The sequence below is a fragment of the Pleurodeles waltl genome, chromosome 6 (genome assembly GCF_031143425.1).
Source record: "Pleurodeles waltl isolate 20211129_DDA chromosome 6, aPleWal1.hap1.20221129, whole genome shotgun sequence".
Classification (NCBI taxonomy): Eukaryota; Metazoa; Chordata; class Amphibia; order Caudata; family Salamandridae; genus Pleurodeles; species Pleurodeles waltl.
Window position 1 is genome coordinate 591,556,097 of NC_090445.1, and position 25,731 is coordinate 591,581,827.

Genomic DNA, 25,731 nt, shown 5'->3' on the forward strand with positions numbered 1-25,731 from the left:
TGCAACACTTTATGCGTACACCCAGGAAGCACGGTATCACAAAGGTAAGGCTGAATTGGCAGAGAGATCTGGGCATTATCATCAAAGACAAACAATGGAACTATTGCTGCTCCATTGTAAAATCTGTGTTCCTGAAAAGCAGCCTCTAGCTACTACATTTCAAGTACCTGATGGAGTGTACTACACACCAGCTCATCTTTTCCAGTATGGCCTATGTGCTGACTCTTGTTGTCTTCGATGTGGCATGGAGGGTGTGGAGTTCGCTTATGTGGCTTGGTATTGCCCAGGATTACAGAGGTTTGCGGAAACTGTGTTTGGAGAAATTAGGATGATAACTGGCGAACTCCTGGCATCAGCCCCCTTAATGGCACTGCTGGGATATGACAGAGATATCTGTGCAGCTTTCAGGTGCCTAGTGTCCATCGGTCTTCCGTTGGTGAAGTGTTTACATGTGCTGTGCCGGGTCAGAGGCCTGCTCCTGACCCTAAAGGACTGGCATGTAGCTGTGGAATACTGCAGCACATGGTCAGACACTTACAGTGAACTGTTACCAGTTTGCAGGCATCAGAAAGATATCTGGGGATCCTATCAGGCTTTCTTGACTCATCCTAGTGAAGGATGCACCGGCAGACTCAGAGGTGGACCCATTGCAGGTGAAGCAGAATGTGAGCACTATTTAGCATGTGTGTTGCCCACTGAGATCTATGTCTTGTGAAGGAACTGTGAATGACTGGCTGTGGTCACTGCTCCTACTGCCTGTGAGCATGTGTGCTTGTCTCCTTTGACATGAATAGAGGCCCCCTGTCGGTGCAGTACAGAATATTACCTCTACCAGCTTTGTGGTTTTGCCCTCTTTCTTGTACAATTCCACCCTCCGACTATATGCTCAAGTCCTACATCACTAGAACTGCTTGTACATGTTTAGTCTGGGCCACGCCTACCTGTCTGAAAGGTTGTTAAAATCTTAACTAAATATAGATTAGGGTCTGATTCAGTTTTGCCAGATTGGGCTGTTTACCCCACAAATGGGCGATATTTTTCCCATTTGTGTGAGAAATAACCCCAATTGCAGGTGCCTCATTTTTCAGCGTTATTTAGCCCATTGTGCGCAAATTATAAACCACGGCGGGCCGGCCTTAGCTGTGTCTTCAGCACTCCAGTGGAGGTTGACACTCTCTCATCATTTGCAATGGCAGCCAGCACAGGCAGCGAGTTACAGTCAGTAGCCGTGGTGATGATTGTGTATCAACTAATTGTGTCACATGATGCAGTGGCTGCTGCTTCTGGTTACGGAGCATGATTGGCCACAAATTGGATACAGTGAAGCATTCTGATTGTACAGTGCTGCTGCAGTGCTTGTGTGAACTGCAAGCACGCCTGCTGCCCATGCGCTAACACATCCTAGCTAAGGTGCGGTGAGTTTTCACCTATTATGGGGCCACAGAGCTGTCAATCTAGTAATGCAGGAAAGTGCTACCAATTGGTGACCCTGCTGAAAATTATTGGCTTTGCCTACGTGGCTCTCTTAAAAGCTGTGATGATGCACCGCAGCAGCATGTTTAGAGGAGGGTCTCTCTTGCACAGCGTGTGTCCTAGAGTCAGGGTGGCCGCTGGCTAGGGACCAGGCCCTTCAGTTGTGGGGGCATCGGGGCAGCTGCATTGTCAGTGACACAGCACCAAGTTTGGCAACGGAGTTCGAGTCCGATCGCACCCGGGCTGTAACTTTAATGTCAGTAGCAGTCTCATCTCACCACCGACTCCCCTCCCCTTGGTGGTATGTGGGCAGTCGGTCAGCAGTCCTCGTCTGAGCCACGCCCTGCATCCAACAAACCTCAGCTCACTCTCTGCTTCTACTAAAAATGCACACACACCCCACTGTCAGCACAACATGTAGGTAAGTGCTACTCTGTGGTGTGCGGTGTGCTTGAGCAATGCGCATACTTCAAAATAAGAAGTTCTGTTCGAACTTCAAAGTACACTGTGCGTGCAATCCACCAACCACTGTCTGACTTACACATTGTAGGTTAATTAAACCAGCAGTCGACGTGCATTCGCATTAGCACTTCAACCACTAGTTTAGGTAACCTATAGTGTGTAAGAAAGATAGTGGCGGCACAGCCACTTCAGGCCATGCACTGGCCTTAGTGGCCACTGGCTGCCCCCAGAGATGATCATGAGATGCCTGGCATGGTGGCAGCTGGGGTTTGCACACACTGACTACTAAAGTTGAACTTCTATGAAGAATGGGAAATTGGGAACAGTGAAGCTGCATGCAACGGGAGCGGGATCGAGTGGTTAAAACAACAAAATGTTCTGTAAGTAATTTTGGTCTTTCATCCTCAGGTAGTTATATATAAAATATTGCACAGCTTAAATAATAAATAAATAAAAAACGTTACATTACTCGGTAGTAAATGCACTATAGTAAATTAAAAACTTCCTATTAGTTAATGTGCTGCAGAGGTCTAGGTGTAACTAGAGACACACAGCATTAAATCTTGGTGGTGCAGTAGAGAATTTGGAGAATACTGACTTCTGTATTTTTAGTACTGCAGGCCAGGCGCCACCCAGAGATAGAATGCACTATGAATATCTAAGTCATTATCTAAGTCATTATATGCAACATAAAATTGACTGCTGCAAAATGCACAAAAAATGTTTAAGAGACAATGCTGCTTCCAAAAAATTAGATATTAGAGACCACCCCACACCTTAACCATTTTTTATTTAGGTGTCCCTTAAAAGCTAGCACTTCACAGCTCAGCTCATATTTTAAAGAGTATTTATTTGGCTGCCACAATGTGTGTACGGTGAGGACATCATGGTCTGGAAGGATGGTAGCACAATCAGCTAACTTTATCTTGGTTGTTTATATTGCACAACCTATCCCACTTGTGCAATTACAGAATTATATGTAGCAACAAGAGTGCACCCCCCACCAGCAGGGCTATGGAAGCATTTGGGAAGTTTGCAAGAAAGCTTTATACACTACAGGGAAGGAGAGACCTGTGACGGTAAGCAGTAGAGGGTTTAGTTCATATTTAGAGGAATATGGTGAAGAGATTTGTGGCAAATATCTGGGGTGATGCTTAGGTCATATGTAGGAGTATGATAGCATTTCAGATGTGATTAGGGATGTTGTAAATGTAGTCAACAAATGTCATCAGTAATTTAATATGCAAGGTCGAAAGAAGTCCATGGCGAGGGCGCAAATAATTGTTACTTTAGGGTGAATTCCAGTGGCTTTGTTAGTTTCAAAAGGCATGTTTTATGTGAAAGTGTCACCTAACTATAACATCCCTCTGAACTTTGTATTTCTTCAGTGCATTTGTAAAGTTTTTTTAACATAAAGTTAGAAATTCTTAATATTCCTAAGTATAACATCACATTTACCTTTGTGTATATTTTTAGTTAATTTCTAGGATTTTCTGTCCTCCATGGTCCTTTGTGCATGGCCCTGCCCCCTCCATCTTGCCCAACATGGCCGTTGTCCTGCTACTAGCCCTCCCACGTGCAATGCATGGTCCTTTGTGCAGCTACTGCTCCCTCCCACCTATCCTGTGTGGTTAGCTTGCTGCTCCTTCCACCTTCTCTCCATTGTCCGTCCGTGTGTAGGCCCTCCATGTTGTGTTGTGCTTCCAGTGCCCATACCAACTGCCTTGCATGGTCAGCACACAGCTCCTGCCTTCCATGGTCCATTTGCGTGGTAAATGCATACACGTTTTTGAATTTAGAACATCTTATATATTAACATGTTTTTGGCATCATTTATGTGGTTATTGTTTGCAGTGCTCTGTTGGTGTACAGGATCTTCTTGCCAGTGCCCACCCTTAGCTTGGATCCCTCTGATAGTTTGCTGATCTCCGTTAAACAGCACACATGCTGTATTTAAGTAAATTAAGGCGCTGTCATGTGCTAGTGAGGCCATTCACACATGAGAGCGTCTTGAAATGAATGCTGAGGAAAAGTGCTGCACAAAAGATTCAATTGCATTGTATGGCATGCAATCCAATGAAGGTAAATGTCACTGTTTAAAGTACATTTGAGAGATTATCATGGATGGAATGGATGGATTTAGAAATTATGGAAAGTTTTGTTTCAAGAGCAGCGATTAATGGAGTCGTTTTTAAATGTAGACATCTTCCTAAGTAAAGCAGGCATTCATGCCTTTGGGCATTCTGGGTGTAAAATAAGATGCTTGTTGCTGGTAAATTATGTTATTCCACACAAGATTCCCTATTAGGCACATTACTTTATACCATCTCTAATTCTCTTCTGCCTTTGAGGCACCATGTTTGCTGAAGAGACTAAGGGCCAGATGTGTTCGTACATATGGCCCTAAGATATGTAGGAAAGTACATACAAAGAATGTGGGGCAGTGTCTAAGAAAGGGTTAGGGTGTTGGGAGTTCCACATATTTACTTAAATTGGAAATTCGATGTATGCTTCAAAATGCTTGCTTCAGCCTATGATTACATTATTTCAGTGTTAATATTTTGGGCAAATTTTTGGACTAGGACCTGTTCATTTGGGGCTTAGTTTGGGCTGGTAGTTCAACAGCTTTGGGCTTTAAAAGGCTTTCAAGATCCTGCAACACTGGTCTGATTCTGCTCGATATGAAACAATATGAAATTGGTTACCCACTTGCTTTCAGTTTTTTATTAAAAAAAACCTGTTGGTAGTCAGTGAAGGTCTTTATTGCAGTGGCATAATGATAGCCCCTCGCACACCATGTCATGCAAGGGTGCCCAAGCTCCAGGGGGCCCCCGCACACAGTCACGCACCGTGCACTGCCCGGCACTTTTTGCGGGTGGCAGGTTCCTCGCCTAGGAGGTCCTGACTGGTTTGGGGGGGTCCTCAAGAGTGAGGCCCCCTCCATGTATTTTGTAGGGTGGGGCTCCCCTGCTTTACTGTCTTTCTTTGACACTACCTGATTCCATCACGTTCAGGTGTATTTACATGTTAAATTTGTACAAATGCGACAAAACTTTGTCCAGAAAATATGCTGCACAATTTGTTTTTTTTGTCACATAATTTAGTCAACCATGTTGCACAATTTAGTCTTCAATTGCAACATAATTTCAGTGTCAGTGGTGATAGGTTATTCTGATATCTTCACAGTTTAAAAAGTTAATGACAAATAAAGGTTTTAGTTATTTTACATAGTGAGTCTTAAAATAGGTCCGTGCACTGAGCACCTTATGCAGAGCTCTGTATGTAACTTGCAGTACGTCCCAGGTTCAGGTCTTTTCTCTGATGGCACGCAGATATCTCAGTGGGCTCAGTCATAATGTAGATTTCTGCATGTGCTTGCACGCCTCATATTCATCTGTTTTACCTGAAGGAGCGACTGTGGCTTAGTGTGCTAATGACTAACTGTGCCTGCATGTAAATTTCAACTCTCGTGATGCAGTCCTTGTTTGAGGGACGGTGCATTTCACCTTTCTAGTTCAAAATGGGTGCCATTGAGTTGTGGTACAATAACAACTGTAATACAATGGCGTGAGCTTTGTCAGTTACCTATGCTAAGTACCTTATTACCACTCATAACACGAGAGAAGAACTCCACTGGAAGATCACATGCTTGCTTTGAAACCTAACCAATGCACAAGAAAGAATAATAAAAATGATGGATGTCAAAAACACTAAAGAGCCAGATTGAAAATGAGACGATGGTATAAAAGTGAGATCAGAAATATTGCAGATGTGCGAATAAAATAAGACTGGAAATGTAAAAATACAAATATGGCAACGTTAAAGTTGGGCAAAATGTAATGGGCCAGTCTGTACTGCTTCAATCAATTATGTGAGCATATGTGAGAGTAATTTTCACACGTGGAAATAAAATTAAAAAAAAAACAATTGAAGCAGCTTTAAAATATTGCTTCTTGTAAGACAAATTCCATAAAAATGCAAATTAGCGCCATATTATGAGCATACAAGCAATTAGTTGCTTATTCAAGCAAACTAAATAAACAGTAGAACTAGCTCTGATATCAAAACCATTACCGCCTAATTATGCAGATGCAAGATGCCTAAAACACTTAGCAAAATTACACTACAAAAGCAAAGCAGCTCTCTCTAAACAAAATTATTTGTCTAACCGCTATTAGACCTTGGAAAACAAAATGTTGCAGGCATGATCGATAATGTGAATAATAACAGCAGTGGCACCATGAGCGCCATAGAACCTTCTGTGCCTGTACTCGCAACGTGCATACAGTTCAGCTCCAAAATCAGAGGAACACAATTTATTTTTAATTACCACCCCCTCTATTCAGCTGGAGGAGCCCAAAAGCTGAACTCTACAATGCAATCCATTGAAACAGAGTACAAAGGCAACAGTGCCATTTACAGCTCGCTCCACAAGTGAAAAGCATTGGTTGCAAATCTAGGAGGTGTGTGCGAAATGGACTGGAGTTTTCCTCACAGACTTCCTTTCGTTTGCTCAAACACTAGCATTACTAGTCCTGCATGTGCGTTTGATCTTACCGTGAGGACCTTTGGGACTATTTCAAGCAGACACAAGGCATGGAGCAAAGTGGGCAATTGCCCGGACCCTCCACCCTCCCTAGGGGCCCCCTAGGAAAATGGACTTGCTTTCTAATTAATTTCTGTGTGTTTTTGTATATTAACATTTAACATATAATTCAATATTGTTGGACAGCACCGAGCTAGAATTATCAAAACATGGGTATTAAAATTCAAAGTTGTTCCAAGCAAGGGTCCCAAAAATAGTTCTTGCCTGTGGCCCCCAAAATCCTTAAGATACTAGTTTCAAGAGATAAAATTTCACCAAAATCCATTTATTTGAAACTGACAAGGAAATGCTTTAAATTTAAACTTTGAGAAAAGAGTTCATCCATTTTCATGCCGGTTGTCACAAGGAAATATTGCAGTTTGCTGTGAAAGAATTGTGCAATTGCATAGACTTCAGGAACGTTTGAAGCTTCTCAAACTACGGGAAGGGCAATCATTAGGATCTACATGAGACTTTACTCTCCTAATGAAACATTTCCTCACCCCTATACAGAAGGCATAGAATGCAGAAGCAAGCCTGACAGCCGCCTAACAGCGGTCATGTCACTGACCCTTTGGATTCTATTGCTTTGGTTCCCAGTAGAAGCCAGTGGGAAATGTGAGTGCTGCACCTGAAGTAGAGATGCCCACTGTGCCAGGTAAATAGAAATCACTCAGTGTTCTCAGTCCTGTAGGACATGGAGGTCGTGTGGCCTACTCAACTTTGCACCAAACAACTATTACACCACGGGTGGAATCTGCAGCTCTAGTTCGGGCTAGATGTTGCTTTCAAAGTCACATTCCATTTATAATACCTCATTTGATGTATACATCTCTTCATAAGGCCTTTCTTTTTTTATCTTAAAATAATTTCTGAGGCCAGGAATCTTACGGAGTATCCACTGTAGATCGTTCATTTAACAAATTGTACTAGAGAATTGCGCCCACTCACTCAAGGACAGTTACAACGAGCCAATCTGCTGTCGAGCAATGCATAGGTTAACCTCTCAACGCAACAGGGCTGGTCGATACTAGGTGGTATCCAAGAGCATCATCCTCTCCTGAAATCAGTCTTTTAGGTTGTATTTTGAGGCACAGGAATAGTGGGAAGACAGGATTCCAATTTACCTTTAATTTCCATTTTACCCCTTCAGTTATTGTCTGTACCTGACTCAGAAGGCCCTCTCCTCACCTGATGAATTTGATAACATCAATCAGCTGTTGATCCACTGTTGATTTTTGAGACAAACATTTCCAAAGGGTTTCAAGTAGTTACAGTTGAACTTCAGTTGTAAATGCGTATATACATTCATATGTTGCTGTTGCTTATCACTTAGGGTCAGTTCCTCCTCCATAAAAACACACAATGCTTTTGGCAGAGCTTACGCATTGTTCCTATGCCCTGTTGAAGCAATGTCCCCCTTTACTGTTTGATCGTGGACATAAGGAAGATTTAGCATCTCTAGCCTATTCCATCTGAACTTCCCTGGCTGTATCTACTAATAGGCATGGAGTTCAAAGGTCACTCCATGGCGATAGTTCCTATCAACAATCATGAAGTTAAAGGCGTTCTGGTTGATCTGTACAGCCCATCCTAGAATGTAGCGGTGGGAGTCATTTTCTAGTTTGGATCATTTGAACCTCTTGACCTGAATCTATTGCAATTGAAATTAAAATATTGTGGTGTATATAGGCCTCAATTCCATTCCTGAAGAATATGGCTTCTGCTTCATGATGTTCATTGTGTGCCTATATTTCTCTCTTGATATCACACATAGCAGAATGTACACTGTTTGTTTAGTGATGATATGCTATCACCAAAATTCACAGGAAGCTTTTTGTTACTTTCAAGGCTCTCACCGGTCACTCACTGTAGACTGTTCAGCTATGAGTCTTTGCATTGTTATTGTACCACGTGTTCCTACACCTCTGATGACATTAGGTCAGAACGAGTTAAATATATTTATATTTGGGGGTAGTGGTAACATGGTGGTATAATATGATGTTTTACAATGTTGAAATGTTATTTTTTTATAAAAAGCGACATTTGCTCTTTTGATGCTGACTGTGCATCCTTTAATGCTTTCTACGCTAGAAATTGCTATACAAGACCCTCAATTTAGGGGTGAATTTGATATTTTTGGGTTCGCTGCTCAATTGTCTGTTGATTTGCTGCATATTCTGAACTTGGTTCATGTCCAGATTCTGCTTATTGTTGCAGCTTTTTGAAATTCTATGAGCATTCATGGCAAATGACTTCTATGCCTGAGGATTGATCTATTGAATTGACTGAGTGATATTTTTGTGTATTGTATTGCACTTTAGTATTTTAACAAGCATTCATGGTTTTCTCTAAATTACTGATTTTGAATTTCTTTTTTTGTCAGCCCTTTATTGACTGCATTTTGAAATGCTGTTTCAAATGTTATTCTAAGGGTTCATTGACTCACCTATTCATGATAACAACGCTGCCCCTGGCCCCAAATGTAGGTGTCACTACCACACAGATTAGCTAAGTGATAGCCTGCCCATACACTGAGCGCAAGACTTGCTTTCTGCATGCATATCCTCCTCCTTCCCGAGTTCACAGATTATTTCCTTATCTATGGAGCTTGCTGTCTGGCCTACAAAGCTGCTATCAGCATGAAAACAGTTTCAGGCTATCTGCTTTGTGTAGAGAGTCACTACCAACATGCATTATGTTTAAAGTTTGCAGCTTACCCTATAAGGTCCATACTAGCATGCTCTAAATTTAAGGCTCCTTGCTTGACATAGCGAGCCCCTTACTAAAATGTATTGAGTTTAAGGACTGTACTCTAGCATACCAAAGTTATACCAGCATGCATCATGATCAAGGCTTCTACCAATGCTTAATTTTTTAAAGAAAGAGTGCTGGTGCCTAAGGTCAAGCTCAGAAGCCTGTGTCTGGTGAAATTAAACATTGGTGTGCTGAATACCTAAGCTGGGAGTCTTAAACCACCTCATGCCTCTTTAATCTACTATCAAACACTCCCTACCCATTTATCTCACTCTTGCATGCACCTACTTTCTCTCAGTGTGATAGTTTTGCCATCTTTCTCTGTCTTTCCGACTTGTGTTTTTTAATCTCATTTGCTACATCAATGATCTGATAAGTGGTATTCCCCAAAAATAAGTACTGGTGGGCTCCATGGGCAATCATCAGCTTAAACTAAGAACTGGCTTCTATTCTATCACACAAAACATATACGAGTATGCATCAAATACACTGCTTGTTGCATTGTTTATAGAGCCACCTACTAGCATGCATCAAGTTCAAGACTTGATTTGTGGGTTATGTAATACTCCAATAAGAATAAATCAGTCTTGGGGCCTCACCCTGGCCTATAAAGCTATAGGAAGTTTCATAAGTAGGGAACATAGGCCCTGATTTATACTTTTTTTGTAGTGAGGGAGGATTATTCTAACTTTGATCTAACGAACACTGGGGAAGTGGCCCACACTATGGGAAATGGGTGTTCAGATTTACAATGTAAGCTCAGCACAACACTTGTAGAAAGTGCATATAATGAAGGATTGAGATTTACTACTCGAACTCCAGTCTAACAAACACTATGAGAAGTGTATGTTTGTGGGGGTGGGCAAGGAAAATTACTTTTCCAATTCCAATCTAACAAACATTAGAGAATGTGCATACATGGTTGTGGAGGGTTTAGGTTTACTATCCTAACTCCAATCCAAGAAACATTGGAGAAAGTGCATACATTCTGCTATTTCGATTTAGTATTCCAAATCCAATCTCTGGGGAAAATACATACAGTGTGTTAGGAGACATGGGGGAGTCTGGTTTATTATTTTAACTCATTCTAGCAAATATCAGGGAAGAATGCACATTGAGTGCAGATTTACTAATGACAAACAAATGACAGTGGCTGTGCAAAAAAGTTTCGCACTTCCTTGAAATAACAGCTAAGTTGCTATAGTTATAATGCTAAATCACGTGGGTGCCAAGCAATACCACACCCAGCCACTTAAGGTGCAAAATCCAGGTTGAGAAACAACCCAATCTTATAACATCAAGTAGCACGGCACACCACTGAGAAGTCCATACGTCAGTCCTTTGTGTAGTTGACAAGAATCATATCTCAACGCAGTAAAACTCCATCAGGAGAAATATTTTTAATTCATTGGTTAAATTGTACATCTCCGGTGTAGACAAGTGTTGCATGTGCACAAGACATCTTTCAAATGAAAATACAGCCGACACGTGTTTCGTCAAAAAGACTTCTTCAAGGTTGTTGAACAAATACATATAAAGCAGACTTGCATATCATATTGGCAAAAACTGTTGTCTAACATAAGTACCAATTACCATCATGTAGGACCATGCAGGTATAAACTTGAACTTAAAAAGAAAACCAAAACACAAAGGGGTCTCCTTCATGTGAACGTGACAAGAGAGAAAATAATAAAGTGCTTATCGAAACCCTGTGAGGGAAACGAATAACATACAGTGCATATACAGCAACCTTACAGCCCAAAGTAGTATGTACAACACATAGACATGGTGGCACATCATGTTAAAATTAAAACAAGCAAGTGAGTTAAAGGTATGAACACACAACTAAGTGAGCAATCACAAACCGAGCAAACACTACTAAACCTACCTGAAATACCACAAAAGCGCGTCTTCAGAACGATATAAAGATGGATTCAAATGTACGCCAAATGTCTTATCATATAGCAATGCATCAAATTCAAAGCATCAAAAACGTAATAATGTAACGACCCTGATAAGCCTTGAAAAAGAGGCAATAGTAAACATGACACTAATGGTGGACAAGCAAAAGTTTGCCAAATCAGAGACACCAAATGAACAAATGAGTCGAACAACCGAGTTCCCTAAATGAAGAAATGAGCCAGCCAGTAATGTTAGATACAAGCAAGAAGAAAGTTAACTAAAATATAGCGAACTCCGCAGTAACGTAGGTGCCCTAACCTCTGTACACAAGAAGGGCTATTAAAAGTATCTAATAAAACAGAGAAAAATGTGCTATCACCCTCCAAAAGATACCCATGAAATAAACTCCCGAAGGGAAGCGTAAAAATGAAACTAAACAACCTAGCAGTCTCAATTACGATGGAACCCGACCCCCACCCTAAACAGTGGCAGAAATACAAAGTTTTGCGCGTAGCGAAAAGTCAAATAATTTTATAGCCACTGCCGGCGCGTAATAATAGGTCTAGGAATCAAAGAGCACCCCTAATAATAATATCCGACAAACCCAAAGGTGCCGGCGCGTAATGCCAAGTAAAGGCATAAAAGGGCACACAGTTATAATGATCATGCCTCCCAAACCCAAGGTGTGCTAAGCTTACCGTCATCATCCTGTTCAGCACCCGTCTATGCGAGAAACGCGAAGCTACCATTCTCCCGTGTCAGCCATTTTAAAGGACCTCATAGTAATCAAAATAGAAGAAGGACTACGTAAACAAAACAGGAGTTGGATTACCTATAACCTCCGGTCGCCATCTTCGACCACATAAAATGTTCTAGAGTGAAAGCAAATAAAAGTAGAAAGCACGAACCAGCCTGTCTGCCATCCATTTAAAGGGACAGTAATTAAACCATGGTTAACCTTGCAATAAAAATAGCAGGACGAACTACACTAACCACTGAGGTGTGAAGGTGAAACATACCCTCAGTTGTTATTAATAGAGCATGACCCACAGTATATAAACTCTTAGCAAGACAAAGAGTCAATACCCAGAAAGGACAGTGAAGTGGAGAGACCTATATGTGTATTCCAGCAATAAACGCCAAAGTCATAATAACATGGTTGTAAGACAATAATAATAACCACAACATGGTGGAAATTGCCAGGTTTTCTAAGGTCAATGAATCATACAGTATGGATAATGCTAGGCTAGAATCATATATGCCACCCCTACCCAAACACAAGGGGGCATGTACAATAAAATCATACTACATGACTGAAATACAACCATACAGTTAGTACTCGACAGAAAAACAAGTAACAACATATACAAGTAATAATACATATTACAATGTATGCGAAATTAATCTGACGAATACAGTTTTGAGAAAACCAAATTAGTAAAACATCAAAAGCATACACAGCATTTTATTCCAGAAATACATGTAGGTCTTTCTCTGTGTTCAACCCTGCCTCAACAGCTCTCAACCTAATTATCCATTTACTCTCCAACTGTCTTAACATCAGATTTTTATCCCCACCTCTGGGGCAAGTGCCTATGGTGTCAATGCCATGCACGGATATGTCCAAAACCTCTCTCTGCCCATGTGCCAAATTATTGTGTTGTGCAAAGGGATAGTTGGTGTCATTATGTCGTATGGCCCTAATATGTTCCTGGATCCTCTCCTTAAATGTCCTAATTGTGCTACCCACATATACACAATTACAAACGCAAATTAGGCAATATACAATTAATTTAGTGTTACAATTCATAAATTTAGTGATCTTATACGTTCTGTTAGTATGGTAACTAAAAGTAGAGATTTTATCCTTCACATAATAACAAATGCTACATCGCCCACACTTATAAAAACCATTGGGTAAATTAGGCAGCCATATCTTCTTCACTGGAGAGGGTGGTAGATAACTATGACATATCTGGTTCCTGAGGATGCGTCCCCTACTATGTACAATACACGGTCTACTATTAATTCCCTTACTCAAAGTATTGTCGAATAAAAGTAATGGCCAGTTTTTCCGGCATATCTTATAAATCTCAAGACATATTGCACTGTATGGGAAAATCAAAGATAATTTCATTTTTTCTTTTCCTATATGCTTTTTCTTTTGATTGTTGTCCGTACCCAAAGTCGTACGATTGGTATTCGAGAGTAAATTAAGCCTATTCACTCGACTAATTCTCGCTTTAGTATTTTTAAGCAATTTCTTGGGATACCCCTAAAAGTCGTTGTTCCATAAGATTTAATTCACGTAAAAAGACCTCATCTTGACTGCAATTGCGCCTGATCCTAATCGCTTCCCCATATGGTATTGCATTAATCTGTGATCTGTGATGGAAACGTGAAGCGTGTAAAATGGAATTACATGCAGTTGGTTTCCTGTATATTTTAGAACAGATCTTGTTGCCCATAACATAAGGAGTTATATCCAAAAAATCAATCTCTTTCTCACTATGGGTACTAGTGAATTGAATATTAAAAGAATTGCGATTTAGATATTGAGTAAACAAATCAAGGGACCTAACATCACCTGACCAGAACATTAAGACATCATCTATGTACCAATCTCCCAATATAAGACGTGTTCAGTGAGTTCCGGTGGGCAATCGTGCCAAAGATGCTGTTTTTCAAAATAGCCCATGTATAGGTTGGCAAAAGATGGAGAGAATTTTGCCCCCATGGCAACGCCTCGTGTTTGACGGTACCAAGCACCATTGTGTGTAAATACATTATTATCCAATACTGTTTCAAGTAAATCTACCAACATATTAGTATGTTCAAGTAGAGTGACATCTCTTGATTCTAAAAAGTATTGTATAGCCTTGATGCCTTTGTCTCTTGGAATACTGGTATACAAGGAGACTACATCCAAGGTGACCAATATATGTCCACTGATCCAATCATAATAATTAACCTTGGAAAGCAAGTCTTTAGTATCTCTAATGTAAGATGGTAAATTCTGAACATATGGTTGTAAAAACACATCAATAAATTCTGATAGGTTCTCAGTTGGTGAGCCAATTCCTGGTATTATTGGTCTCCCCAGTGGAAAATACCCGGTTTTATGTATTTTAGGGAGAATGTATATACAGGGGGATTTAGGGTTGGTATTTAGATATACCTATATTCTTTGTCCGTAAGTAAGCCCCTTACTTTCCACACACACAATTTTTCATGTATTAGACAATTTATTTATTTTATTGGGTTTTAAGACAATTTACAATAAGCAGATTTACTAATGTTACTCCAGTGTGAGAAATACTGAAGAATGTCTATACACTGATGGGTAGATTTACCGTTCTCATTCAAGTCTAAGAAACATTGGGCTTTATGTATATTACTATCCTAACTCAAATCTAACAAATATTGGGGAAAGTGCATACATTGCAAAGAGGCAGATTTGCAACTGTAGCTCCAAACAACCATTTGGGAAAGTGCACAGATTATGTGGTGGTGGTGGGGGCAACTTACCATTCGATACCCAATCTGACAAAGACTGGGGAAAATGTATACATTGGCGAGGGGGTCACATTTACTGTGGAAAACTGTCTACATTGGGAGGACCATATTCCCTGTTTCACTGTACCCAGCAATAATTTAAGAACCAATTAAAACGTATTTCAGAACTATAAAAAATTCAAGTAAATGCAAAATTTGTAAAACATCCTGAAAGTAACTAAAATCCATCAAACCCCCTCCCGAAAACACACCACACTAAATGAAAACCAAAATTATTTACAAATTTGAACTGTAACATATTTTACTTCTAATTTTTAAAATATTTTAATTAAGTTTATATGTGTGTGTGTATATATGTGTGTGTGTATATATATATCTATATATATACATATATATGTATATATTTATGTGTGTGTGTGTGTGAATATACACACACACACACACATATATATATGCACCCATTCCTCCACATGCCTCACAGCCCTTAACAAAATTATAATAATGTTTTTAATTAAACATATATTTATATAATGGACTATGGACTAAACATTAAATAAACAATTTTCAGTCAGAAATATAATATATTAGTCAATTTTGATGGAGTATATACTCAATTCCCCAGTGAATCCCACAGCTTGAAATTGAAATATATTACTTAACTAATAAATTAAACATGTATACATATAAAAAGCAATGAATGGAATTAAATATTTAAAATATCAATTAATTAACATTAATTAACACATAATTTCAAAAGAACACTTTGCACACAGTTCCCCAATAAGCCCAACAATCCAAAAACATTGCACAACAATATATAATAAAAAAAAAGAAATGTAATGATAAGATGAATAAAAAAATTAAAACTAACACAAAATAATAAAACAACATGATAATAAATATTATAAACAATATGTATTATTGTAAAAATAAAATAATAATGATATACTAACCTTTGAAAGTTTTTTCCACCGTATTGTTGTAATCACAATATTTTTACCATAATATTATGGTCAGATGATATTTTGGAGTTGAAATGTAGGTGTTATACCAATGTGTGCACTGCTTAAAGATCCATTGGTGTCTAACTTAAATATGAAAATACATGTGACGTGCATTCCTTTATTTCTGTGAATGTGTAGTCACTCCACTCACATGGTATCTCCTGTGTCACTTACTTGGAGATTGCAAGTGTGTAATAAACACAGAGGTAGTGCATATTGCACATGTTCGGCAGGCAATATCATTAATGGATCATCTGCAGTAGCTCCAAAGGGTTTAAGCCTGCCTTTTACTTTCAAACCAGAGTCCATGTGCCCATTTTGCTCTTTGTATTAGAGCCCATGGCACCCTTGTTACACCACTGAACACACAGTCACAAACCAGAAGTGTATCATTGTGAATCTACAATACCCGAAGTCACTCGATGTATGCAATTCTGTAGCATTTTTTGCAAATTTATTGATTTGCCCTATTTTCCACATAATCTACCATATGCTGCATATCTTGCTAATTTCACCCACAAAAAGGTTTCTAGTCCAAATTGATCAAATGCTCCAAAAAGAGGTTCAGCGCAGTGGCAGACCCTTTGAAAAGCCTTACTAATGGCTTATGCGTACCTTTTTGCTGCATCAACGAGGTAAACTGGTAAACATTGCCCACAAAGTTGCAATGTGTGTTGAAATGGCAAAATAATGAACTAATATTTTCATATAATTTGCCTCTTGTTCTGGCATAATATTGTCAACCCTTCTACGTAAATTGGGTTGACTTATTTAATTGATTTATTTAATTCCAGTGGCCCTGCCCATATATAACACATGTCTAAATTAAAATTGCTGTATGTCCGATTAATGCCTGGAAGAAAAAAAGTTGTGAATTGGCCCGAGAGTGCATTGTGAAGACTCTACCGCCTGCTGTTGATACATATCCAGTCTATGGTACCTCTGCATCAATTTCAAATAAACTCTTCTTTGTAAGGAAGGCGTCTGAGCTGATCTCCGATCTGCTGCGCTCCAGTCTCGTTATGAACGGGCCTGGTGCTGCTGTGAAGTGGTAATCACCCACATATCACCGCACCCAGCCACTAGCGGATTTCTGTCCTGCATGCACAGAGTTTAAAGACTGCGTTTGAACTTGAAACACGTTTCTGCTCTTCAAGCAGAAAGCAGCCTTTCGTGGAGTTCCGAGGTAGGCACCAATTAACAGCCCCGCTGCATTTGGCAGTGATCTGAAGGAGTCGGTGGCTTCCCGCACATACAGCATCGGTGAATTGCATTTCCAATCGGATGGCAGAGCAGAGGGCTGCCTTCCTCTCAAGGCGAAGTCACCCATGAAACTGAAATTGAACTATTTCCAGTGCATTTAATTACACTTCTCAGTGCACCTTAACAGAAGCAATCGCTCTCCCAAGGAAATGCAACGTATTGCAATAGCTGAAACACACCACCAGGAAGTGGAGATTATTTTGAGGTGCCCACTTTCCACTATCAGTGTGACTTGCTGTGGCGGCTCCTCTATTTGGGCGTTGCCCCCTGCCAGCAGTGGGGGATGACGTGCACTGGGGGGAGTGCTCAGCACTCCCCCTCAGAGCGCATGTGTGTTTGGCCGGCCGTCTCGGGACAGTCAAACACACATGCGCACAAGGCTCTCTCCAGCTGAGAAACACAGTTGCTCGGCTGGAGAGGGCCTGCACAGGCTCCCAGTCTGACTGGGAGCGCCCAGCCAGGGCTCTCCCAGCCAATCCTGATGCTGCTTTGGGCAGCGTCAGGATTGGCTGCAGGGCAGGCTGGAAGCCTGAGCCTGCATCCAGCCAGCAAGGAAGAGGAGCGCGGCGCGGGACCGTGCGGAACAGGTAAGCATGTTTCTTTTTTTAATTTAATTAAATTAAATTTTAGCGACCCCTCCCCCACCCCGGCCACTCCACCCCACCCTACCCCTTCCCCAGCCCAGGAGCTGCTACTGGTTACTTGTATGATTTTATATAATTCACAAAGTGGTGTCAGAGTGGAAGATTCTAGGGCGTTTGCACAAGCACCAAGCTCATGAGCAGCGTACAATAATCCCGGAACAGAAGGCCTAGTAAACTTTGCCTGGTATTCCGCTGGACTTGCGGCTCTAGAAGTAACATTCCTTATTTGTCATCGTACATCACAGAGTGCTGCCCCCTTTCCCCATTCATAAAAAACATTGAAATCTGCAGGGGTGGGGGGGGGGCTGCAGTCTACTGAACTTGAAAACTGGTTTTTGCAGTGAGCTCTATGGTTTGTTGAGCGGTACACTGAACTCTTTCTGCGGTAGGCAGCACCACATTGATTTTACAGTAACATGCTTTGCTGCATGGATCCGCAAAGGCCACCATGAAGGGGGAGATAAATGTCTCAATTCCGAGAATTCTGGCTATGTTGCAGACAGCGAATTCCAAGTGTAACCTTAACTCCAGCTGTTGGCTATCACAGAGATGTGTGCTATCATGCCTGGGGCACACAGGCTGCTCCGACAGAAGACATCACATGCATCTATGACAATGCCTTCATTTTTAGGTTGAACGTAGCAGCGCACAAGCGCTGCTTTTCTGAAGTGTTGTTATCTATTTGGTTTTTTAACCACACCCACCTCACACCCATCACTGTCGCTCATTCATGGGCTTGCCCTTCAAAAATCCATCGTTATCATTGGTAAATGCTTTACATTTGTCCCTCCTTGGGGTGGTTTGGTTATCGCCTTGGACATCAACCCTGTTACATGGCTAATTGCAGTTTTGCCAATACATTTGACTGCGAGCAAACTTCTTTCCCTTTTATGTGCCTCCTTCACGCTTATGCCCTAGCGCTTTCAATCAGCTCGCTTATGTGAAACTGTTTTACTTTTCATTTTCAATTTATGTGGCAAGAATAGTCCGGCTAGGAGTATTCAATGCTAATAGCTCTAACTTGAGAAAATGTGAGACCCTTTGCATTGCAAATGCTTGTTTAAGGGATTTGATTGACTCATTGTTGTAATGTGTATAGAAATAGAACCTCAGGAGGTTCGAGAACGTGGGGGCGCGAAGGAGAAGGGTTGAGAGAGACGGTTGGTTCAGGAGAGGAGGCTGGGATTTTCATTGCGGAAACTTGAACTTGTAAGAAATAAATGTAAGAAACATTTCCATACCCGCTTTGGATCATCTTTATAACACTGGCGACGAGGGTGGTCAACTCTGCGTGTTGACATCCCAACTCCTCTGTATCTTCGAGTTCGGCGTATCTTCGAGCAGCCGTCTGCCAGGACCTGGAGCTACGTTTCAGGAGGCGGTTACAGATCAGGAGGCGGAGACGAGTACAGCTCTTCCGGCTGTCATTGACCCATAATTTCAAGAGTTTTTCGTTTTTTTTTTTATGTTTGTGTTTCTTAAATACATTCAACAAGGACAGCATGCTGTTACCTAGCAACGCCGGCACAACGTCATCTCGGCATCCTAGAACAACTCTTCCGGCTACAGATCAGGGGGTGGAGACGAGTACAGCTCTTCCGGCTGTCATTGACCAATAATTTCAAGAGTTTTCTTTTTTTTTTATGTTAGTGTTTCTTAAATACATTCAACAAGGACAACGTGTCGTTACCTAGCAACGCCGGCACAACGTCTTCTCGGCGTCTCGTTCTTAATTATCCAGACGTCTTCGGCTGCACTCGACAGTTTCTCCTAACAATCAGGAGACGCTTTACGGTGATCCATCGGCAATCAGAGACGGTTCTTCATATCTCATTGGGAAACTCTTCCAGGACATTTTCCTTGAGAATTATAGTATTTATGTGATTAATCTTCGTGTTTTTTTTTCCTTGTTACTCTTATATATCTTGAGATGGGGATATTCAAACTATTTTAAACGTATGCTTTATTTCAAATGCTTCTTCAAACAACTTTGGATTTAAGCTTTTATTTTTCTACTGGGAAAATTCTTTATATATACATAAATATTTTTTTTATTGGCACATCTGTATTTATATATACAGTGTGATTTAAATACTTTATTTGTGTACTCATTCTACCAATATGCAGAATGTTTCCTCTCCGCCTTTCCTTCTTTCCACTCCTGGTGAACCCCCAATTAAGTGGGCTAAATGGAAGAAAGTCTTTGAGAGGTACTCCAAAGTGTGTGGTACATCTTTGAGCAATGAGAGGAGGACTGCTTTACTTCTTCATTGTTTAGGAACAGAGGGTCAGGAGGTTTTTGACCATCTTCCTGATCTTCCAGACAGTGAAGCGATCAGTTTGAATGAGTATGAAATATGTATTAGAAAGCTGGATCTGCATTATCTTCCTAAGGTTAGCACAATCCTAGAGAGGTATTATTTTGGCAAGCGTTTTCAATTGGAAGGTGAATCTATTGAAAATTATATCACTGATTTGAGACGTTTAGCCTCTTCATGTAAATTTGGGTCCACAATAGATGAGAGAATTCGTGACCAGTTCATGTTGGGGTGCAATGTTGAAAAAGTAAGAAGTGAACTATGGCTTTTAGATGATCCTCAGATTGATCAAGTCATTTCTTTAGCCAAAAGAATAGAACATTCCCTTAAGTGTGTTGATGTTGTGAAACACAGTGATTCCAAAGATGTAAATGTAGTTGGTGATACTAAACCCAAAGTAATCAAACCTCTTGTTAAAGAATCATCCTCCAGTGTTGCCAACAAGAAATGTTTTAGGTGTGGGAGAGAGGAACATCTTGCCAATAGTAAACTTTGCCCGGCTATTAATAATTTTGGTTTGTTTTGTAAAAAGAAGGGTCATTTTTCGGTTGTATGTAATCTGAAGAGAACAAAACAGCATATTAGAGTGGTTGATAATGATTTTGATGTCTGTAAGGTGGAATCTGATTTTGCCTGTGGTCAAATAGTACTTCAAATTAGTGACGGATTATCTGGTCCTCTAGATTTTATTACTGTGGAAGGTAAAAGAACCAAAGTAATTTTTGACTCAGGGGCAAAGATTTCCATTGTGTCTAATAAGTTTTATCAGAATGAGTTAAAGGGTAAGGTTAATCTTTTGGAACCTGATATCAAACCTTGTGGTTATGGTGGTGAGCCCATTGATTTGCATGGTTATTTTGTTGGTTTGATAGAGTATGATCAACGATTCACTTCTGGAAAAGTCTACGTTTCTAAAAAAGGAGATAGCATCATAAGTTGGTGGCATCAGAAAGATCTTGGAGTAATGCTTGATCCCAACAGTTCACCTCCTATTATAGTAAAACATTTAGGAGACATAGATGGGGTGGATGTAATTTCTACAACTAATCTCACTGAGAAGTTGCGTAAAGAATTTCCGTATGTTTTCAGTGACAGAATAGGTTGTATGAAGGGATATTCTCATAAAATCAAATTGCTTCCTGATGCTGTACCGTTCTGTAGTAAAGTACGGAATGTTCCGTTTGCAGTAAGAGATGAGTTACGATCAGAACTCAAAAAATTAGAAGATCAAGGGATAATTGAAGAGGTGGAGGGAACTGATTGGTTGTCTCCCATAGTTGTAGCTAAAAAACCTAATGGTAAAATCAGGCTTTGTGTTGATCTTCGCAAGCTTAATAGATGTGTAATGGTAGACAGATATCCGCTTCCCAACATTTCTGATTTACTAACTATGGTTTCGGGTGCTAAGGTTTTCTCTACTATTGATTTAACGTCAGCTTATCATCAGATCATCTTAGATGAATCTTCAAGAGATCTAACGGCGTTTGTCACACCTTTTGGTACGTTCAGATTCATTAGATTACCTTTCGGCTTAATCTCGGCTCCGTCTGTATTTCAAAGGGCAATGGAACGCATTTTAAAAGGGATCAATGGTGTGTGTGTGTATCAGGATGATATTCTAATTTATGGGGAGAACAGTGGTGCCCATGATGAAATCCTCAGAAGGGTGTTAATGAAACTTTCTGAACTTGGATTGACTATTAAGGTGGAGAAATGCAAATTTGCAGTGGAGAACATTGACTACCTTGGACACACCATAACTGGTGGTGGTTTAATTCCCAAGAAAGATCTGGTTGACACGATTAAGGGTTTGGCTTCTCCTACCTCCAAGGAAGAACTAATGAGATTTTGGGGGATGGCTGAGTATTATAGTAAATTTGTTCAAGATTTTGCAAGCTCATGCTTCAATATGAGACAGTTATTAAAGAAAGGTAAAGAATTTCTTTGGGATGAGGAGTGTGAGAAGGAATTCATCAAATTAAAGAATTGTTTGTGTAACGCTCCCAAACTGAAGAATTTTAATCCCAAATTGCAATCTATACTGACAACTGATGCCAGTAGTAAAGGGTTGGGTGCGGTTCTGCAACAAGGTTTATGTAGTGAAGAGAATACCATAGCATTCATCTCTAGAAGTCTGAAAGATACGGAGGCAAATTACTCTGTAATAGAGAGAGAGGCTCTTGCGGTTTATTGGGCTATTAAGAAGTTAAAAAAAAAATGTGGGGAAGGCCTTTTGTTGTGAAAACTGATCACAAACCATTGGTTGAAGTTTTTAAGTCCAAAGGTGTTGATTCAATCTCAAGCAGAATTACCAAATGGATCATAGCTTTACAAGAGTATGATTTTCTAGTTGAGTATGTTCCTGGGACTGATAATTACTCTGCAGATGTGTTATCAAGATTAGTTTCTCCTAAAATGGCAGATTTTGAAGATGTTGAAGACTTTGAGCAATTTGATAGAGTTTGTGTGGTGGATTTTGAAATGATTCCTGAAGAAAAGTGGCGTGAAGATACTAAGTCTGGCAAAGTTTTACAAGAAGTTATCAAGTTAGTGTGTTCTGGTTGGAAGAGCAAGAATCAAGGCAGTGTGGAGTGCAGAGAATTTTGGAATGTGAGGGAACAATTAACTGTTGATCAAGATTTATTACTTAGAGGTATGAGATTAATTCCACCATCTAGTGTAAGAGATCTACTTATTGGTCAGGCACATGACAGTCACATGGGAATATCTAAAACGAAAGAGAGGTTAAGATCATCGTATTGGTGGCTTGGGATGGATATTCAAGTAGAAAGGGTTGTTCGAGACTGTATGCAGTGTGCTCTTAATGAGAAGACTATGAAGTCAAGAGTTCAACCGATGATAGTTAGAGATAAACCGAAGGGACCTTGGGAAGATATTTCACTTTACATTTTGGGTCCTATATATAGTGATGGTTCTATTGATTATATTATTGTAGTCATAGATATGTATTCTAGATGGCCTGAGGTTTTTTTTACCAAAGGGATAGATACGCGAAAAGTAATAGAGAGTCTTAAAACTCTCTTTACTGGGGAAGGCATCCCTTCCACCTTCCTTACTGACAATGGGGTACAATTGACTTCGAGAGAGATGGAAGAATTTCTTAAGAAATGTGGTATAAAACATAAGTTATGTGCGTTATATCATCCCGAGTGTAATGGATTAGTTGAGAGGTTCAACCGAGTTTTAAAGGAAACTATATCTTTGGCTAAAGATAATCGTCTTAACTGGAAACAAGAGGTGATAAAAAAAATTGCTGTATATAGACCTACTCCACATTCTACAACAGGACAGACTCCTTTTGTTTTGTTTCGAGGAAGACGAGGAAATACTATTCTAGAGCCACATTGGGTCAATGAATTTTTGGGGGAGAAAGGAAGAAAGGGTGTTAATGAGGATTGGAAATTCAGGGAACAAGAGAAATCTTCTAAGAGTAAAAGTTATTTTGATAGAAGGAATGCTGTGAAGAAGACTTTTGTAAGGGTTGGTGATTGGGTCAGGGTCAAGAATCCTGTGTTGAAGACTGGTAGTAAGAGATTTTGTTCTCCTTTAAGGGTTGTGAAACTTTTCACTAATGCTGTAAAACTGAGTGATGGCCGAATTTGGAACTTAAATAGAATAAGTAAGTTCAATGCTCATGCTACGAGTTTGGAAACTTCAAAGTGTCCTGCTGATAATATGGGAATGAGGAAATCTGAAAGGAACATCAAGACACCTTCACACTTAAAGGACTACATCTCAAATGGATGAAGAGGAAGTATTTCTATGTGGAGGATGAAAGACCAAAGAGAAGTATCAAGACTCCTTTCCATCTAAAGAACTTTGTTAGGAATTAATATGTATCTTTGTTTGGTGAATTAATATGTATCTTTGTTTTAGCTTGCAAATTTTGGGACTTTGAAAATTGTGTTATCTTTATATTGTTGTTATGTTCTCTTTATTATTGTGATTCTTAAAGTTCTTGACATTTTTTGGGTTATATTGCATAGGGGGGAGGTGTGTTGTAATGTGTATAGAAGTAGAACCTAAGGAGGTTCGAGAACGTGGGGGCGTGAAGGAGAAGGGTTGAGAGAGACGGTTGGTTCAGGAGAGGAGGCTGGGATTTTCATTGCGGAAACTTGAACTTGTAAGAAATAAATGTAAGAAACATTTCCATACCCGCTTTGGATCATCTTTATAACACTCATGTTCCTTGCTTCTTATATTCACAATGCAAAAATCTGTAGACAGACGATTTACAGCCAAGCAGGCAGACACTGCATTATTCTAAACTGGTGCTACTTGCAGTCACTGTGGTACAATGATATAAAAAAACACAATATCACACTGTGAAGTAAAGTGTACTGTAAAGGGTAAAACAGCATTTTAAAACTTTCATAAACTCTAAAATTATTCATGTGATGCCATCCGCATCAAACGTCATTTAATGTTTTGTTATATGTATTCGTAAAGTGCACTATCTCCTGGGAGAATATCCCAGCGCTGAGCAAGTGTGGTGTCAGACCCTGCCTATGGTATATTGGTTCATTGCAAAGCCTGGTCTTCATCTTCTTTGGAATTGAAGAAGTGAAGCAATGTTAGTTGGAGGGTCAAAGTGGAAATTATGTTATTTGCCATCAATTTAATTTTGGTGAATTGACATCCCTGTCTGTAGGCAGGCAACTTTCTCCTGCCGGGGGAAGGGTGATTGGAATAGAAGTAGATTTTAGCCACTGGGTTACACTGCACATATGTAAAGACCATGTACGCCTATGCACACAGGATTAGAGTGGTGTAGCTTATAGAGTCCTCAGCTGCACATCCCGGGGCCATGTTCTACCTCCATTGTACCACAAATTACCTCTCAACAATTGTTTCATCAACTTCTGGTATGTTGTGGAGTATGGACATTTGAGATCTACCGATCTGTCATGCCACACTGTACGATGACACAGTATGAACCAAAGTGTCGGTCTGCAGGCTAGTAGCGAGTGGCAGCCGACAGGGAGGCATGGGCTGGAGGTGTGGGCTGGACGGGCCTGTGGAATGAGAGGCGAAAGGTGGAAGTGGAAGGACAGGACTGTTCCTACTGGGGCTAAAATAAAAAGGCAAAGCAGTTGCACGCAAGAGCAAATCAGCAGATCTTTAGAGTGTCTCTCGTTTGCACTGATCACAGACACTATGAGAAACTGCCAGAACCCATTCTGGGTGTTATTCCTGTCAGGCCAGATGCTGCTGCTAAATTCTGTCACTTAATTTTTATTTTCCTCCGTGCTCCATTACTATAAATTGTTATTGGTGTGTCCAGTAATCCCTTCAGATCTGCATTTTCAGCCGCTTCCCACTCATCAATTCCTGCCCACTGTAACTTATGGACTATTTCAGACTCTGCAAACAACTGCTATATTAGTTACAAGAGGTTTGCCGAGGCTCAGTCCCACGATTCTTTCTTTGCCTATTATTTCTACTGCTCCCAGTCCAGTGAGAGGCTTAAGACAATGTCTTGATGACTTCTACCAGGTGCCCATTCTAACTAAGGCGGTCAAACAGTGTCTGCCCCATGCCTCCCCAAACGAAACCGAGTAGAAATGCAAGACAGAATCAGCTTCAGAGCCTGGAAGTCCAGAGCAGGGGAGATGTTTGAAGTAGGAGCTAAACAAAGTCATCAAAGACGCCACATACGATGCATGAGAAAGAGGTCCACAAAGAACGACCTTCAGCCTTCCTCACAGCCATGTGTGGAAAGAAGAAAGCAGGGAGAACGGTCCTTGTTGGAAACAGAAGGAGGCAAGTAGAGGACAGAAGAGGGC

The 25,731-nt window shown here is 40.4% G+C and overlaps 1 protein-coding gene and 1 long non-coding RNA gene across 2 annotated transcripts in view; one reads left to right on the forward strand and one right to left on the reverse strand.

Annotated features, from left to right (window-relative positions):
• Positions 1-11,959, reverse strand: part of LOC138300025 (uncharacterized) — a 169,297-nt gene extending 157,338 nt beyond the window's left edge. Inside the window, exon 1 of the long non-coding RNA XR_011204868.1 lies at positions 11,878-11,959. This is a non-coding gene — a long non-coding RNA (uncharacterized lncRNA). The remainder of the gene's footprint in view (positions 1-11,877) is intronic.
• GRM4 (glutamate metabotropic receptor 4) overlaps positions 1-25,731 on the forward strand; it is a 970,099-nt gene that overhangs the window by 856,757 nt on the left and 87,611 nt on the right. The window lies entirely within an intron of this gene.